Source organism: Sus scrofa, chromosome 7 (assembly GCF_054392235.1).
Source record: "Sus scrofa isolate SSC_HxYL_T2T_F1_AM1 chromosome 7, Sscrofa_HxYL_maternal_Yorkshire_Landrace_v2.0, whole genome shotgun sequence".
Taxonomy (NCBI): Eukaryota; Metazoa; Chordata; class Mammalia; order Artiodactyla; family Suidae; genus Sus; species Sus scrofa.
In genome coordinates this window covers 101,087,722-101,102,853 of record NC_139389.1, presented here as the reverse complement: position 1 = coordinate 101,102,853, position 15,132 = coordinate 101,087,722, and the positions used below count along the sequence as shown (strand labels likewise).

At 41.6% G+C, this 15,132-nt stretch overlaps 1 protein-coding gene across 6 annotated transcripts in view; it reads left to right on the top strand.

The window, feature by feature from the left end:
- Positions 1–15,132, top strand: part of LOC102159623 (uncharacterized) — a 412,972-nt gene that overhangs the window by 250,239 nt on the left and 147,601 nt on the right. For 2 of the 6 annotated variants that reach the window (XR_014810988.1, XM_084969529.1), the window contains one exon: positions 10,608–10,816. The exons of the other annotated variants lie outside the window; for them this stretch is intronic. The gene's annotated coding sequence lies outside the window, so the exon portion shown is untranslated. The remainder of the gene's footprint in view (positions 1–10,607; positions 10,817–15,132) is intronic. 6 annotated transcript variants of the gene reach the window in all.

Here is a 15,132-nt window from a genome sequence, read left to right as displayed (position 1 = left end):
TACACATATGTGTATGCTCATGTGGATTAAAGTCATCTCTAAAATAGTGTTTTCTGTCTCAGAATGGAATAATAATTATGTTGATTGAGCACACACTGTGTTGGAGGCAGCATGATAAGTATAAATAAGCCGATGGGATTTCTGGAGCTTCCCTTGGTTGAATCCCAAAGCAAAGAGGAGCCATGCGGATTAGAGACAGTCATAAAATAAATTCTGCGAAACGAGTCAATGAACTGTCAGCTCAGTCTCATTAACTTTAGGGATACCCCAGATGAAGCTTTATTTCTAACGTATCTGGCTGCAGGAAAAGTAAAACTTGCCAATGTCTCCTTAAAGCCTCCTGTTGCCCCTAACTTGCTGCCCACTTAATTCTGACTCAGGGCCTCTGCAGAAACAACTGAATGATCTGGACTTGGGGGTCAGTTTTCTCTTAATTGCCCTCCTGTCTCTCTTTCAGAGTGCATGGACATAGCTTCCTCTTTTGTGTTTCTCTTTGTGGTCGTGCTAACAGCCTTGAAATTGCAGACCTATATCCCCTCTGGTTGGAAGGTGGTGGCTCACCAATTCCAAGGTTTTCTAAAATGGGCCTTTTGTGCCCAGTGGTGGGAGAGAGGGAAAGGCAGAGTAGAAATACCTTTCCTTTGTCCAATGCTTAAGGTTTAGTATATCCAGAAAATTCATGTCCATTGTTTTATCTGATGTCACACAGCCCTGGGGAGCGGTGGTGTCCTTACTTACAAATATGATAATGGAGCTCAGAGAGGTGGAGGGATTTTCTCAGGGTCACAGAGCAGAGCTGGGACTGGGAGCCAGCTCTGTTTCCCACTCTTTTGCTCTTGGCCTGATACCGCAGCTGCTTCTCAGTAGGCATATGACAGTCCTTTAATGTGAAGTGAGTACTCTTAAGTCCCTGAGGAAGTAACAAAAGTATCAGACACATTTCTTGACCTCGAGTTGCATATGGTTTAGTTGAGTGTTATGTCTGTCTGGGGCACGCCACTAGATCAGGCAAAAGCATGGTCCTTGCCCTTGGGATCTTATAGCCCAAAAGAAAGTCAGTATCAGCATCCTCTCTCTTATTAAGTGCAGAGAACCCAGTCAGAACTTGTTTTCCTCTGTGCAGTAGCTTTAGCAAATAGACCCAGGGAAACCCCGACCTCTGACCCCTCACAGAGCTTAAAGAGGATGGTGAGATGTTCTTTACAACCACTACCTTTCCCCTTTTTCTTCTTTACATGTTCTCACTCTGATCAGATACCTGCAGCCATTCCACCCTTGATAGCTGGGGGAGGATAGATGAAGAAATTTGGGGCTGCTTTGGGACACAGACATTGTCGGCACGCAGAACACCTCAACTTCTTCCCCAGCTGCTAGCAGCCTTGATTTAAAGAGAGAGAAAAGAGGGGTTTGGGTTGGGAGCAAGTATGAGACAGGAAGAGGGAGAAGTGGTGTAAATAGTGTCTACTCCATCTATATCCTTTGAACTGGGCTGGCTTCCCCTAAGGCTGAAAATGGACAAAGCTGCTTGTGGCCTATGGGGGCAGGGGTGAGGCTGGACCTAGCAGAAGGGGTAATGAAATGCTAAGGCTCTGGGCCCTACAGCTGGAAGCAAAACATGTCCCAGGGTGAGAAGTAAGATGTTTTCCCTGACTCTGCACAGGATCCTGAACTAATTAGCTACCCAAGGCCAGGCAGAGAAATCAGCTGGCAGCAGAGGCTGTGGGGAGCAACACAGCATTGTTATGTTTGAGTGGGTGGGCACAAGAACCAGAAAATGATCAGGCAAGAGCCAGAAAATTATCAGACAGACTGCTCTGTAGGCATCTATGTATGTTCTGTAGTAAAATAGTGATGGTGTCCAGGTTTCAGCTTACATGAGGTCTTGGAACCATTGCAAGGTGATCGAGGTAACATTCTGAGCACAGACACCAAGAGGCTTGGTTATAGGGGGTGTGTTTTGTGGGCACAAACCTTATAAAGTAGATGATGTTCAGGTATAAACTCTTGTCTCTATTAGCATTTTTATAGCTTTGTCTTCCTAATTTTATCTTCTTTTTTTTTTTTTACATACCTATAGCCTAGTTAATACACATTGTCTCTTACCTACTCTTCTCACAAAGCAACAAGATCTTTTTTTCCCTGATTTTTCTCAACTCTATCTACCATGCAACTCTATCTGACTTGCTCCCGGTTATCTCCAGTTGTTCTAAGCAGGAATCATCCCCGGACTGAGAAAATCAATTCATCAAATCTTCCGAATGGTTCTCTCTCTGAAGTTGGTCTCAAAGACCTGTATAACCTCTGTCTTTGCATGTGGAATAAGACTCAGATTCCCACGCGGCAACAAAGGGCTGTCTCTGTGAAGTGTCCTGTGCTGTGTGTGTGTTCTGGAAGTTACTGTTGTTTCCTCAGACACATTTGCACCCTCCTGGCCTGTGAGGTCTGCCTTCTGTCTCGGGCCCTAGATCCCTGTTAGTGCTATTTCTTTTCCGCAGGTATCCTCGCCTCTGCGAGGTTGTTCCCACAAACATCAAATGCATACTGTAATAGCTCCCAGCTCAGAAAAAAGTTACCTTCTCTTGACCCTGCATTTCTCTCCTGCAACAGCCTCATTTCTCTGCCTCTCTTTGCAGTAAAATGATTTATCAGGAGGTATCTGTACTCACTGTCTCCGCTTCTTCCATTGTTCTTGAGATCATCCAAACACTCCACAAAAACAGTCTCATTAAGGTCACCAGAGACCCCCCTACTGCAAATCCAGTGGATCACTCTTAGTCCTAGCCTCCTGGTCCACTCCCAGCTCCTTGCAACCTTTGGCTTCTGGGACACCACCCGTCTGATTTTCCTAATACCTCGTTTGCTCTCTCTACCTTTTGTAGAACTCTAAATATTGCCTCCCACAGCATGAAGTCCTCTTTTCTAATTACATTCACTCCCCAGGAAATGTGCATTACTGCAGCTTTGTATCATACCATGTATCTGCTGTCAGTTCCTGGTACAAGTCTCCAGACTTGTATATTCAACCGCCTACTCAATATCTCCACGTATCACCTTCTTTTACTCTTCATCCACTCTGTCAAAGTATATTCAATATTCAGCTTTTCCTTCCCTGCCTTTACCTACTTACTGGTGCCAGCCATAATGATCTCTCTCCCCATCTCCTGCAGCAGATTCCTGACTGTTCCTGCTCCTACACTTGCATCCTTATAGTGAATTACCATGAGACAGCAAGAGGTATCTTTTCACAACCCTTTTTAAATGTAAATCTTATTACATCATTCTCCTGCTCCGAATGGTCCAATAACTTCCTGTAAAATGTTAAAGCCCCACACAATAGATGTCTAACTGCATTTTTGACCTTGTCTCTGACCACTCTCCATCTCCATTACTTTGCTCCTACCCCACTGGCAAACTTGCTGTTCTTCAGATATGCTGAGTGTACCTCCCAGGTCAGAAATGATCACTACCCTGCTGTTCCCTGTACTGGACCCCCTTCTCCCAGAGAGTAAATGGCCCATTGTAATAGTTCTCTGTTGCTGCAGGAGGAACAAATCACTACAAATTTAATAGCTTAAAACAGCCTTTGCTTCATTATCTCAGCTCTGTAGGTCAGAAGTCTGGCTTGGTGTGGCTGAATTCTCTGCTCAGAGTCTCCCAAAGTTGAAATCAAGATGTTGGGTCCCAGAATCTTACCAAAAACTCTGGGAAAGAAACTGCTTCCATGCTCATTCAGGTTGGTGGCAGAATTCAGTTGCTTGTGGTTATGGGACTGAGGTTCCCATTTCTGTGCCTCTTAGCTCCTGAAGCATAGTCTTCCTCACATGGCCCCTCCATCTTCAACACACTCCAGCAACAGCATGTGTCAAGTCCTCACACTTCCTCTTCTGCTTCTGCTTTGAAGAACCCATATTAAGACATTGCGGCCCCCCCCCCCATATTCCTGAATAATCTCCCTTTTTTAAGGTCAACTGCTTAACAATCTTAATGAGTGCCCATTGCAATGTAGTACAACATAGTAACATAGTCATGAGAGTGACACCAGGGAGTGGAGAAAATGGGGACCAAAATCTGCCCACACCTGTTCTCTTACTTTGGCCATTCTGTCAGTGTCATCTAAGTATCTGTCTCCCTAGGCTAAGTAGTGTTCTGCCACCCTAATCTGCCCTTTCTCTCTCCTTCCTTTCCCTGCTTGCTTTTTACTCATAGCACTTAATTGATGCCTACATTTGTTTTGTTAGTTTATTAAGTGTTTCTCTTCACTAAATTTCAGCCATATAATGACAGGGATTTTGTTTTATTTACTGCTATACACACAGTACCTAGAATTGTGCTTAGAACATAGTAGATACTCAATGAATACTTGTTGAATAAATGTAAAGAAGTGAACGGCACTTCTCAACAATCCAGATTGGCTATCTTACGTAACTAACTAGTTCTCTGTGTCTTAAAATACCTTTCTAGGAGTTTATCGGTTATTCTGAAAGTCTTTGAACACCTTTTATAAACTCCACCCTGTTCTGGGCACCCCCTGGGCTATGCTGAATCTTGTGTTTCTGGAACTTTTGGTTTTTGGTGGAACCTTGAAACATTTTAAGGGTAAAATTAGATAAGGGGAGTGTGGCTTTTACCTCACAACCCTGTCACATTCCCTTATTTTTCTTGATCAGATTGAATCTGTTTTGAGCCTTCATGCTCCTAGCTGGTAGGAAATATCAGGACTTTATTATTCACAGATAATTCACAAGTGAAACAAATACTTTCCATAGGGAACTTATTGTTTAGTAAGTTTATTGGATATATTAATAATACATCATTTTTACAGGTCTTCAGTATACAAATGACTAAAATGATAAATGAGAGATACTGAAAACATGCTTTGGGAGTATATGGAGGAGAGAGCGAGTGAGCATAGAAATTAATTCTGAGGACTGGGCACTGCAGCTGAAATGGAATATAAGCTAGATCTTGATGGATGAGTAGAGCCTGAACAGCTGGTGATAGAAAAGGCAGGCAAAGTTGGGGAGGAAGGTTTGTGAACACAAGTGTGCAGAATTAAAGAAAAGGCTCTACATAGGGAACATGGCGGTGGGGGGGGGGGGTCGTCGGTGTGGAAGAGCACTGTGAGGCGAAAAAAGAAAAAGAACAAAAGGGCTCTGTCACACACCCTGCCCCCAAATCTGTTCTAGGCTGTAGACTGTAGATCTAAATGTCAATAGCAAAAAATAAAACTTCTACAAGATATATATGACCTCTGAATAGGAAAAGACTTTTAAAACAGGGCAGTAAAGATGTAATCATAAAGGAAAAGTGATAAATTGGACTTCATTAGAATTAAAAATTTCTGTTCATCAAAAGAGGTCATTAGAAAGTTAAAAGGCAAGCAACACAGTGGAAGAAGATATTTGCAAATCATAGCAATAAACTTGCATCCAGAATATATAAATAACTTCTACAAACCAACAAGAAAGTAACAGACAACCTCATGGAAAAAATGGGCAAGAGATTTGAATAGGTACTTTATAAAAGAATATCAAAATAAATAATAAACATTAAAAAGTTTAGTCATGGGAAATGCCAATAAAACTACAGTGAGAAGATGCTTCATGCTCATGCAAACAGACTCAGCTGAGACTGATAATATCAAGTTTTGGCAAGGATATGGAGCAATCCAAATTCTCATGCATTGCTGGTGAGGATGGCAATTAGCACAAACACTTTAGAAGACAGACATTATCTTCTAAGGTTAAAAGTACGTATACTGAAATTACCACAACCCTGTAAATCAATTTTACTTCAATAAATCTTTAAGAAATTTAAGAAAAGTTAATACCATCTATAATGTCTGCACTCTAGTTTTCAAAATAATCAAACTTTTTTTTTTTTTTTTTTTGGTCTTTTGTCTATTTTTTTTTAGGTCTGTACTTGTGGCATATGGAGGTTCCCAGGCTAAGGGTCTAATTGGAGCTGTTGCTGCTGGCCTATGCCAGAGCCACAGCAACGCCAGATCCAAGCCACGTCTGAGACCTACACCACAGCTCACAGCAACGCCAGATCCTTAACCCACTGAGCAAGGCCAGGGATCGAACCTGCAACCTCATGGTTCTTAGTTGGATTCATTTCCACTGCGCCACGACGGGCACTCCTCGATATAATCAAACTTAATGTGAGAAACCATATAAAAGAGTCTATAAGCACAAAAGGTACAGCTTTTGGATAAATTTTATTTTTTTTAACTTTTTTTTTTTTTTTAGAACAATACCTGAAGTATATAGAGTTCCCAGGCTAGGAATTGAATAGGGGTTGCAGCTGCCAGCCTATGCCACAGCCACAACAACACCAGATCTGAGATGCATCTGTGACCTACACCACAGCTTGTGGCAATGCCAGATCCTTAACCCACTGAGCAGGGTCAGGGATTGAACCCACGCTCTTATGGATACTAGTTGGTTTTGTTACTGCTGAGCCACAATGGAACTAAAATTTTGTTTATATTCTTTCCACAAATTAAAGTAATCCTCAAGTTATTGGCAGATCTATATAGATTACATCAAGCAGTTAATTAAAAATGGGTGTTAAATAAAAAGTACCCATATCGTATGATATAGCAGTTCCACTCCTAGGTATATGTCCAACACGACCATCAAAAAATGTGCCAAGAGTGTTCAGAGCAGCCTTATTTATGACAGCCTCAAATTGGAAATAACCCTAACTCATATCCATCAATAATAGAATGGATAGATGAATGATGTGTATTCATGTGATGGAATGCTAAACACTCAAGAAAATGAACAAACTATAGATGCACACACCAACATGGATAAATGGACACAATATAATATTGAGTGGAAAGAAACCAAAACTTTTAAATACAGTCGACGCTTGAACAATATGGGTTTAAACTGGGCAGGTCCATGAATATGCAGATTTTTCTAATAGGAACCTCATGGCCCCCTTCAGATACCAAAATTCACCACCATTTTATATAGGATACTTGAGCACTCGTGAATTTTGGTATCTGCAGGATGCTTCTAGAACCAATCCCACAGGGTATACCTAGGGATACCTGCATATGATTCCATTTAAGTTAGCTCAAAACAGATTGCAACAATGATACTCAAGGGTAATATTTTTGTGACAAAACTGAAGGAATGATTAAAACTTAAGTCAAGATGGTAGTTCCCTTGTGGAGGGAACGTGCAGGAGCTGAGAGGGAGTTTGAAAGGTTCTCTTCTTGATTGAGGTGGCAGTCACATAGACTTCACCTTCAGAAAAATCATTGAGCCACACAGTTTTAATTTCCATTCTTCTTATATTTATTATTGTTCACAGCCATAAAGGAAAAAGAAGCCTAGAACTATCGGTTTAGAAATCAGTGTTCAGTGTCTAGAATGCTAGGCTGGATCTGGATAGGGAGCTGTTGGAGTGCTCATTTGTTAGGTCAAAAGGTGATCTTTTCACTTGTACTAACAGAAATCCAAATAAAACGAAAATGTTTCTATAATGATACCATTTTTGGTTTTAAGTATTTTTTAGTCATCCTTCTAGCAAATGGATAAAACAAGATGTAGTTTTAGGGAGTTCCTGTCGTGGCTCAGTGGTTAACGAATCTGACTAGCATCCATGAGAATGTAAGTTCCATCCCTGGCCTTGCTCAATCAGTTAAGGATCAGGTGTTGCTGTGAGTTGTGGTGTAGGTTGCAGATGAGGCTCAGATTCTGCATGGCTGTGGCATAGGCTGGCGGCTACAGCTTCAATTCAGCCCCTAGCCTGGGAACACCCACATGCCGTGGGTGCAGATGTAATTTTAATTTTCAGTACTTTTAAAAAAGAAAAAGGTCATGGGGAGTTCCTGTCCCGGCACAGTGGAAACCAATCCAACTAGGAACCATGAGGTTGTGAATTCAATCCCTGGCCTTGCTTGGGGATCCGGCATTGCCTTGAGCTATGGTGTAGATCTCAGACGCAGCTCGGATCTGGCCTTGCTGTGGCTATAGTGTAGGCCAGCAGCTACAACTCTGACTAGACCCCTAGCCTGGGAACCTCCATATGCCAGGGTCTTGCCCTAAAAAGACAAAAGACAAGAAAAATAAAAAGGTCACAAGAATGTTCCATGTAACCAACAAGTCTTTATAATAATTATTGACTTAATAATAGTCATTTGAGTGTATTTATCTTAATTTACTTAACTGTTCTCTTATTATTTCTTTAAAATTCATTCTGACATTTCATTATTAAAAGCAATACTTTATAAAAACTGTTTCCCCATTGAATGGTTGCCTTAGAATATGTTCTCAGAAATGTTATTTTAATGTCAAAGATTATGAATACTTTAATGAATATTGATATTTGAAGATTACTTTCCAGAAGAATTTTTAGTAGTTCGTATTTCCAGCCACTGTCTCTGAGTAGGTTCATTCCTTTAGTCATTCAGCAAGTATTTAATGAACACCTATTATATCCTGGCAGTATCTCCTCTGTTGGAGAGTTTAATGTCAAATACAGAAGACACAAAAATTGACTACATTTGGGGGTGGTGTTCTCGGGAATGCTGTCTAGAAGACCAGGTCCATACAGAGGATTAGCCATGAAATGTGTTGTGGCTGTGTTTTAAGACATGTGAAAATCTGTTGGTGGTTCCTGAGCAGTGGTTGATATGGATAGAGAAGTACCTATAGAAAAATTAATTTGGTTTTCAGTTGAAAGAGAGACTGACTGGGGGAGTGACTGGTGCCAAGGAAAATTGTGTGAATCCTTGAGGTAAAAGGCAATGAGGGTTCCTGAACTTGTGGGGAACTAGGGAAAGGAGAGCTGGGGAGAGACATAACCGTAGTACTATTTAACAAGTTAGGAGCTAATGCACAAGCCATGTAAAATATCATACACAGACACAAAATGTAATCAGACTATTAGGACTCAGAGTTCCACACTGCAGATGGTTGATTGACTTTAGGGTCTAATTGTGACAATCGTCTACCCTGCCCAATGCCATATACAACCTGATGGTTAGATAATCATGTGGCCCAATTAGTGTGGCCATGGGAACCCTAATATCTATATTCCTAATTTTCTGTGTATTTAAAAATATGCCCGAAATGATATTTGAAGGCAGACTTTTCATCCCATCTATATTGTGATTTTCCCAGGATGATGCTGGCCTTACACCACAATAGACTCTGATTGTCTGATACATTTGCTTTTGCAACATCATTACAGTTTATTGCTGAAAATGAACACAAGTGTCATCAAAATGCTCCCCAACAGCTTTTACCAGCTCGCCTAATAAAGCAAGGAGGTCATAAATCAGGCAGATGTTAAACATCCAAATTGAAACTGCATCTCTAGGACTGAGCCCAGAATTTCTGGGCTGGCACTCATGTGTGGCTGGGAACCGTTTATGTTCGTCTTCCCTGCCAGAGCATATGGGACAGCACTAACCAAGAATTACAGACTCGGGATCCTGAAATCCCACAAAATTAATGAACTGTGAAGTTTTTACAGAGATGGGAAATGAAAGTATAACTTAGGAAAATGGCTTGGTTTAGCAACCCTTAAGCTACTGTCTGTTCTGCTTCTTTTTATGTACAGTGAGTGTTGAGGTCAACATTCAGGCAAATGCTGCTCCAGCACTTGTATGTCTCTGTGGGGACTGCACATGTCAGTACTAAAAGCTTCCAAACCCATGCAGTGAGATTTTGAATGTTCAAAAGACTTTGGCTCTACTTTAATAATTTAACATCTTGTAAAACCAGGAGCAAGTCCTGAAAAACTGAAATCTACATAAGAGAAACTTAGCTGTTGGTATTTTCCTCAGTTCATGTTGGCATCGGGTAATTTCTCTGATATCTTCTTCACCTGTATTCGCATAATTGATAATTTCCCTGTTCTCCTCTGTGTATTCCTTCTAAGCTAAAAAGCCAACACTTACCTTCTCTCTGGTGTGCCTCTTGGAGCACTGCAAACTTTGTCAGAATCTTCTAGAGCAGTACATTTATCATTTGTTGAGAACTTCCTTTGTTCCAAGCATTGTGCTGGTTGTGTACCTATGTTATTTCCAAAAGATTATCACCATCTTTACTGGAGACAGTGGAGACTCAGGCTGCTTAAGCGGTGTCCAAGGTCACAAATTGTTAGAGGCTTTTCTGGTACCGGACTTTATATCTAACTCTTAAAACATTTTTCTTTCCATGTTGGTTTTCTACCTCTCCTCTAAAACTCAACAAAATAATATGAGTCCAATTTTGCACTCTCCAGAATTTGGAAAGTTTGTTAATTTATCTTTTTTTTTTTTTTTTTTTGGTCTTTTTGTTGTTGTTGTTATTGTTGTTGTTGTTGTTGCTATTTCTTGGGCCTCTCCCTCGGCATATGGAGGTTCCCAGGCTAGGGGTCGAATCGGAGCGGTAGCCACCGGCCTATGCCAGAGCCACAGCGACGCGGGATCCCAGCCGCGTCTGCAACCTACACCACAGCTCACGGCAACGCCGGATTGTTAACCCACTGAGCAAGGGCAGGGACCGAACCCGCAACCTCATGGTTCCTAGTCGGCTTCGTTAACCACTGCGCCACGACGGGAACTCCTGATTTATCAAATTTATGTGTACTTCTGTTAGTCTCATTACAGCTTCTGCCCCTGGGAGTGACTGATGCCGTGCTGGGCTTCAAGCTGCAACTCTCCTGGATGCAGAGGTCTGGCTGAGGATGTTAAGAAACTAAAGGAAATTCTTTTTGCTTCAGGCTGCAGACACTAAGCAGCTTTGATGCTGAGACTGGGGCCAGTCCTGGAGCTGAAAATATCACTAACCATGTCCCCACCTGGCAGGTAAATCTTGCTGTCATCATTCCTGTCGCCCACCACATCTCATGCCCAGGGCTCTCCCCTCAAGAAGGATTGCCTCTCTAGGTGACTGTTTAGGTCTGAGTCACTGCTGCATACATCACCCAGGCAAATCAGATCAAGCAGAGAGTGAATTCATTGCACATGTTGAAGAGTGATTTCATCAGATAAAATACATAAAGTGTCACAGGTGATCTAGCACTCACCAGAGCGACCTCACTGAGTGGTCCAGTTGCTCATTAGAAAAAGGGAGGATTTGGGAGAGGAATCAGGGAACCACTAGGCAGTAACTGTCAAATCTACTTCAAGGAAAGGCCCTTAAACAATATTGCATTATAAAGATATAATCTTTTTATAATAGTAACTTTCAAAAACACTCAAAAATAGAAAATGGTAAAATAAAGCTTCACATACTCATAAGTCAGATTCAGTGATTATTGATACTGCATCATGACAAACTTATAGTAATGCCCCAAACCAGGCATTGTGGATCAAATCACAAAAAATTGAAGACGTAATTACTATGGATTCTAATTGACTGAAATTTCATATTCATATTTGTCTTTTCTTCCTCTCATTGAAATACAGTTAAAAGTAATTCCTCAATCATCTGTTACTGTTTCAGAAATTTTTATATAAGAACAAGCATATGTGTGAATATTTAAAAGATTTTGTTACATTTGCTTGATTTATTCCTAACCGCCCCCCCCTTTGGAGTCAGAAGTAGGATTCAGTTTGTAGGCCTTATGGCTACCAGAGAAGAGAAGTAGCAAGAGTCAAATTCAAACTCCTGGAGTTCCCATCATGGTGCAGTGGTTAACGAATCCGACTAGGAACCATGAGGTTGCAGGTTCGATCCCTGTCCTTGCTCAGTGGGTTAAGGATCCGGCATTGCCATGAGCTGTGGTATAGGTTGCAGACACGGCTCGGATCTGGCGTTGCTGTGGCTCTGGCATAGGCCAGTGGCTACAGCTCCAATTCGACCCCTAGCCTGAGAACCTCCATATGCCATGGGAGCAGCCCTAGAAAAGACCAAACCAAACAAAACAAAACAAAATTCAAACTCCTTAGTACTGTTTCTCAATACATAGATACCCACTCTTGTTTAAAAATGCTTATCGAATGGAGTTCCCATTGTATTTCAGTGGGTTAAGAACGTGACTAGTATCCATGAGGATGTGGGTTCAATCTCTGGTCTCGATCAGTGGGTTAAGGATCCGGCATTGCCACAAGCTGCGGTGTGGGTCACAGATGTGGCTCAGACCTGGTATTGCTGTGGCTGTGGCTTAGGCTGGCAGCTGCAGCTCTGATTTGATCCCCAAGCCTGAGAACTTCCATATTCTGCATATGTGGCCCTAAAAAGAAAAAAAAATGCTTGTTGATTCCTACTATATGTCAAACTCTGCTAGGCATAGGGAATAAAAAAGACAAAAAGAAAAAAGCAGCATGGTTCTGGGAAGATCATTGGCTTTTTCAACAAGTGTTTCAAACTGGGTGTCCAACAAATGGTCATGAACAATATTTATAACAATAAAATTATAATGATTATGTACTGTCATGATAAGGTCCTGTCCCTAAGAAGCTTTCAGCCTCATTGAGTGAGACAGATTCAAAATGATAAGTGCAGCAAAGTTATAAATACAGGGGTAGTTATCTGTAGGGGCACAGTGGGGGAAATAAAGAAGGAAGTGATTGTATTTAGAATAGGTGGTAATTGAACTGGTGCAGCATACACAGTAGTTCCCCTCTAAGTAGGGGCTTAGGGGCTGGCAATGGTGATGGAATGGCAATGCAGTGGTGGGGAAAGCCTGAGTAAAGGCACAGAGGTGTAAACTTACAGAGGTGGTGGCACTCCAAAGAGGCACTGTGACTCAACTGGTGGTCAGACATGAAGCCACATTGTAAACATTTATGTCTGTAAATAGTGAGGAGTCAGTGAAGAATTTCAAAGTCACAGAATTCAGTCTGGGAGCTGTGGGTGATGTGGGTATTCACAGTGATTAGAATGGCAGAACCTAATCATTGTTGAAAATAAATTGCTACACAAATATTTCAGATTTATAAAGTTGAGAAAAACCTGTTGTAAATGCTGAAATATAATGGTATCAAGAATCATGAAGACCACGCATTGCCACTGTGTGTAACCAAGTGCTTTCTTTTTAATTAATTTTATTTTTTCAATTATTTCCCCAATACAATTTTTTTTCTACTGTACAGTGTGGTGACCCAGTTACACATACATGTACACATTCCATTTTCTCACATTATCATAGTCCATCATAATTGACTAGACATAGTTCCCAGTGCTCACAGCAGGATCTCATTGCTAATCCATTCCAAAGGCAATAGTTTGCATCCATTAACCCCAAGCACGCAGTCCATCCCACTCCCTCCCCCTCCCCCTTGGCAACCACAAGTCTATTCTCCAAGTCCATGATTTTCGTATCTGTGTAAAGTTTCACTGATGCCATATATTAGATTCCAGATATAAGTGATATCATATGGTGTTTGTATTTCTCTTGCTGACTTATTTACTCGGTATGAGAGTCTCTAGTTCCATCCATGTTTCTGCAAATGGCATTATTTTGTTCTTTTTATGGCTGAGTAGTATTCCATTGTGTATATATACCACATCTTCCTAATGCAATCATCTGTCGATGGACATTTGGGCTGATTCCATGTCTTGGCTATTGTGAATGGTGCTGAAATGAACATGTGGGTGCATGTGTCTTTTTTAAGGAAAGTAATCAAGTGCTTTCTAATCAATTTTGCCATAACCAGAGTTCAGTACTTACTTGTTCCCTTTCTGAGTTACTTGTATTTATGAAGTCTATTGTGACCTCCTACTGCAGACACCAAAGCTGGACCCTAGAGTCAGCCTCAACTCCTCCCTCTTCTTCACAGTACCTCTGACTCCCTGTCCCATCAAAGATCTAGTAAATCACTAAGTCTTATTGATTTTATCACCTAAATATTCCTGATGTCTAGTTCCTTTGTTCCCCCTGTTACTGTCTTAGCAAGGTCCTTATCATCCCTCACCAGGGCTAACACCTACTAACTAGTTTCCTTGCCTCCCTTTCTATAAATGTCACATCATCTGCAGCTCCCAGATCAAATCCTGTTACTCCTCTGTTTGAGATTCTTCACTGGCTCCCTACTTTTGACAGGATATAATTCAAAAGTATAAATGTTTATGATGTGGCTTCCTGTGAGCCATGTTGCCTATTGGGAGTGCCATGAACTCTTTATAAGGTTTACTCCTCTATGTGGACACTGAAATGCATAGTAATGTAACCCCATTAAAGCGGGGGCCACCGTGATCCAGTCTCAAGACATAATCATGATCAAAAAGCATAGTCTATCAACTAAAAGGAAATTTCCAAATATCTACATTTTAAAAAAAATTTATTGAACATTTTAAAAGGACTCACAGTTCTGAGAAGCAGTCCTCTTTTTACAACCCTTTTGTCTTCCATCCATTTTTCTTACGTACTATAAAATATTCCCTGCTCTCTTCAGTCTCCCCTGCTTAGCCCTCTTGAACTCTCACTCTTTTCCTCTCTCTTCTCTATGTTCTGTGCTACAAAAGGCCAAAGGACCAGAGGGCCAAAGAGGCAGCAATTGATCAGACAGACGAAGCCAGACACTTTATGAACAGAGAGAGAGAGAGAACAGGCTGGAACTATATACAATTACAGTTTGGGTTTCATTATACAAAGATGAATAAGCCATCTGTGATGATGGACATCTTACTCCTCCATGATGTGTATATCATAATCATTTCATGTTTACTTTTGTGGTAGGCAACTTCATCTTGTGGGTGGCAATGCCAAATTTATAATGAGCCAGGAATGCTTGCTTACTGGAAGAGAGCTTGAGGGCAGCTTGTGTTAGGGGAACTGCCTCTGCCAGGAAGCTGGGGCTGCCTGTTCTCTGAATTCACACTTCAGGCTGTTTTTGGCTGGCATCACCTGCGGCACTTTAGGGAGGTGTTTTAGAATAGATCTCACCAGGGGAAAGAGCAGTAGGCAGCTGGAGCTGAGCCAGCAGACTGCCTCTGCATTGGGGGTCTCCTTGCTCTAGGTCACATATCAGTGTTCTCGGACCTGCTGGCAGCATATGTGCAGCCCCTCCAGCAGTCCTAATTTCTGACTTTGCCTGGCCATTCCCTAACCACTTGCCCCAGGAGCTCCAGGGCCTTCCAGTGTTTATATAGTGTTACGTTCAGGTGCTGGGGTGTAACTGGCCTTCAACCCCACTGCCGCTCTTATCCCTGCACCCCAGAGGGCTCTACTTCCCTG